The 4,296-nt window shown below is 40.6% G+C and overlaps 1 non-coding gene across 1 annotated transcript; it reads right to left on the bottom strand.

Moving 5' to 3' along the window:
• Nucleotides 1-1,026: 1,026 nt before the first annotated feature.
• On the bottom strand, nt 1,027-1,145 carry LOC111730288. Its single transcript, XR_002776624.1, has one exon. It is a non-coding gene; the product is annotated as a 5S ribosomal RNA (ribosomal RNA).
• Between the last annotated feature and the right edge of the window lie 3,151 nt (nt 1,146-4,296).

Genomic DNA, 4,296 nt, shown 5'->3' with positions numbered 1-4,296 from the left:
TATACTTTTATTTTCCAAATTCAACAAACAAAAGATTATTTCTTAAGAAAATAATTCTAAAAGAAAAATTCATTAAATTTAACTATAACCACTGTATGGTTTAAAAAGACAACTGCCATATGCAACGGATCCTTGCTGAAAAGGGTTATTATGAACACTAGGGGCTTGCACACTCTGCTGAAGCTTCTGTTCAAATTTAATTTCTCGAAGTATATTGCTAGACGCTAATGAAAACCCAAAGAGACACACACATTCAGGAGATGTAGAGCCAATGAATTTTCTGTTGTCTTTATAGTGAACAACTTTTTTATATCCTAACATTTTTATGCTAGCTATGAAAAAGATAAATAAATATTTATGACATTCACTCAATTCCACGATAACTACTAAGTTGCTCATGTTTTTACTCTGGTTTGAAATGTGCATATTTTAGTGGCTGGGAGTCTCAACCCTAAACGAGGAAGCCACAGAACACTGTCATCTACAGACCCTAAAACTACTCATTTGATTCACTACAGAGATTCGCCTTGGTCGCAGTACATAACAAGCTTTATTAAGGCGGCTGTCGACTTAGATACAAACCTTGGTGCCGCCCAGCAAACTGCTAAGAACACACCAGAACTGCCATGGACACTTGTTTTACTGTATTTTTACCCCTCATCAGAAGCATTTGATCAAGAACAACAAAGTAATTGAGGAAACACACAGACATTAATGAGGACCAATTTCTACCATTCTACTGTCTTGTGGAAATTTTCCTTTACCAAAAATGGCCCAATTTACTCCTTAATATATTAACTAAACTTCCACTTGAAGGAGATTTATGTAGTCATAATGTACTAATTATAAAGAATAGGCCAGGATTCACCAATGAGTGGTTCATGAGGTAAAAACAGCCCACCGGCCAATTTTCTTTGGCCTACAAATGTTTTTTGTCTGTTTTAACTGATTTAATGCCACATTTTTAAACAGAGGACTTTCACATTAAACAAAATAATAAGATTTCTAGGTTTTTATTTTTTTTCACGCCTACAGCACCTGGTCTTCCTAGGTGGTCCCCCATTCGAGTACTAACCAGGCCCGACCCTGCTTAGCTTCCAAGATCAGATGGGATCAGGAGTGTTCAAGGTAGTATGGCCGTAGATCTAGCTTTTTTTTGAAAAAACTTAAGACCTGGCTACTTTAGTCTAGCAGTCCCTTATTGCAACCATTGGTCAGAGCTGAGTAGTGGTTTACTCAGTACTCCCCAACCAGTCCCCCAGACTGTTCCACTCACCAATGTCAACTGCATGGCCCTTGTAGGCACCTGAGCTTGCAGTTCTTATAATAGAAGACACATGAAAAACCATTAAAATATACCACACCTGACACACACTCATTCTCATTTCACCTAAATAATTAAAACCATATTTCTCCTTAGACTGCTCTTTGACCCCAAGACAGAGTTGAAGGAATTGCAAAAGTGACACAAAGAAAAGGCTATTTCACCCAACCATGATCTCAGGACTAACATTTGGTGACAAGGTGCTCCATGAACTGGCCCTGCATACCTCCTCGGCCTCACTTTCCCTGGCTCCTACTACCCCACCACTTAGTGATCCATTTATAGCAACTTACTTAGGGTTCCCCATACACTGAAGTGCCCATCTATTGTGGTCCCCTGACGTGCCTCTCTCATGCCTTGATTTTGTGTCTTACGCAGTAGACTGTACACAGTATATGATCAACTATAGCTCCTGTCACGCTCACCCTGTGAGCCCAGCACAGTACCCAGAACATATTTATTGCACAAAAGATTCACCAGCAAATTCTATTTCACCTTCGAAAAATTCAACTTAGATGCTGGCCTTTCCCACACTTAGCAAAATTCATCCTTCTGTCTTATTTTTTACCTCAGCTAATATTTTTTTGGTCATACTGAGCCATCACATTTCTATCTGTTTATTTGTGCTTCTCAGACAATCCTAGATCTTAAGGAGAGAGCCTGTGTCTTTTTTATGGCTATATCCATGAAGCCCACCATTGTGTCAGTATCCTGCAGGGGCTCAATAAATACTGAGTGAATGGATAAAGTGATAGAGCACAAAGTCCTCTCCCATAAATCAGTCCTTGTAATGGACACGGAAGTACCATTATCCTCCTCATCATTATCACCATCATCCTCATCATCACTATCATCATTGCCACCAGCACCGTCTCCATGTGACAGATAGCAGAAACCCAGTGCACGCGGCTTTATGACAAGGAGCCAGGGGCCTCATGCCTGCCTCTGTGTATCACGTAGCTGAAGTGCAGCCAAGGGGATGGAGAGGCTCAGCATCCTGACCACCACGATAATTCTACATGTGGCCGCCTACTCTTTCACACCCTCGCAATTTAAAAATAAAATCAAACAACTGCTGGTTTAGATCATGTCCACCACAAAGTCGCCATCATGTCGGCAATCTGTAGTGCACCTAGGAGGTAGCTAGCTGAATAATTTATGCATAATTCAATTCTAGTGGTGGCATGCCTGATATCTTCACCTACAGAACATATCTCATATCTTCTTCCTCTGGAGTTTTCTATAAGTTATGGATTAATAAACTTTCCCTAAGAATGCAGTTTTATTAATCTTGCAAAACATTCAGAAAAAGAAAATATTTTATTATTCACATCTAAAGTGAATTATGATAAACCAATCCCAAGTGCTGAGAAGAAATAAAGTTGCTTTTTGCAGCAAACTGTGTCTATGGTGGTAGCTGTTTCCTGTCCAGTCAGATTTGGAGTAAACAAAATATCAAATTGTATCATGACCTGTGAAGACAATAGGGGCCACCAAGGTCACAGTAAACCATAACCCAACTTCAGAAGGAAGAAAGAGAAAATTAGCACACGGTGGCATTAGTTCAAGATCATCCTCTCAAAGCTGAAAAAAAAAATGACACAAAAAGCGAGGTCTGTCATTATTCAACTCTTGACTTCTCTTTATTTCAAGGAAAGTAGCTTTGTGCCTGTGCAATCTAGTGTACTTGTGTGAAGGTTGAGGAAGGGGGCGGCAGGTGAGGAAGAAAGGATTTGTGCCATGTCAATGTGCACTGGGCACAGTTTTAACTGTGTTGCAGGTGTTACTTCCTTAGATTTACAAAACAACCCCATTAGAATTCATTTTTCTACCTGAGGCTCCTAGAGTTAAGGGTCCTGCCCATGGCCACATAGCTAATTATTGGCCAAGCTTGGTTTGACCATCTGTAAAATGGGAACAGTAATGCCCATCTTGTCTGTCTGACAGGACTGTTCTGAAGATCAAAGGAGAAAATATCGGAATATCTATACGTACATGCACAAAATGCTACACAAATATAAGACTGCTGCAGCTAGTGTACATTTACCTATATATTCACCTGCTGGCTTCCTTTATTCCATATAAATGAGGAGTGTTTAAATGTTTCAACATAACTAAAGAATCAAACCTAAAATGTCATCTATTGCAAAGGAGAAATAATTGGTTCCAGCTCCTCTATGAACCCCTCGGTGCCCCTGTGAAATGTGTGCCAGGCCTCCGACCCAATCAAAGTCTCCTGATCCACAGAATGAGGGGCCTCTCCTGCCAGGCAACAGGGGCCAATCCAGCCTGGCATTTCGTGACTGCAAAGAGGCTATGGTATTTACCATATAAGCGTTGCCTTAGAACTCCATGTTTATAGGGCCACGTTTCCATCTGCTCTCCCTCTGTCCTGTTAGAACAGAGGTTCACAATCACTTATTCAAATATCCTGGTCTCATGTGTTAAGAACACAGATTTTGCTTTGCATTTTAGAAAGGCAGCATGTCCTATGACATACACTTAACTTTCATTTATAGTATCCCTTCCCAGGGTTTGAGGTGGCACCCTGCTATCATTCATGCTTCTCAAAATTCATTAATGCTTCTCAAGCCATATGTATGACTATTCATATTCAGAGAAATCAATAAAGATTATAAGTAGCCTCAGGTCAGGTCAGGATTTCCCACCTTTTTAAACTGAGTTTTCAGAGCCTTTTAGATTTTGGGATTGCAGAAAAGAGACTGTATGGTCCTACTGTTAATATCCTTCTTAACGGGGTACCTGAAACTAGAACATCTCACCCCGGCAAGATATTCAACTGCCAGCAGAGTCACTCTCAACTTTCAGCAAAAGAGGTGGAGTGGGGTTGGGGCGGGGGGAGGAGAGAAAAGGGATTAGTGTTTCACTTCACTGTTTTCCTCTGGCTCTGCAATATTAACAAGCTCTTCTGTAAGAGATTTATTCTCCTGGCATATGAACCAGTCCTTGGC

The sequence above is a fragment of the Pteropus vampyrus genome, unplaced genomic scaffold (genome assembly GCF_000151845.1).
Source record: "Pteropus vampyrus isolate Shadow unplaced genomic scaffold, Pvam_2.0 Scaffold305, whole genome shotgun sequence".
In the NCBI taxonomy this organism is placed as follows: domain Eukaryota; kingdom Metazoa; phylum Chordata; class Mammalia; order Chiroptera; family Pteropodidae; genus Pteropus; species Pteropus vampyrus.
Note: the sequence above shows the minus strand (reverse complement) of the source record. Positions and strands in the feature narration are given on the sequence as shown.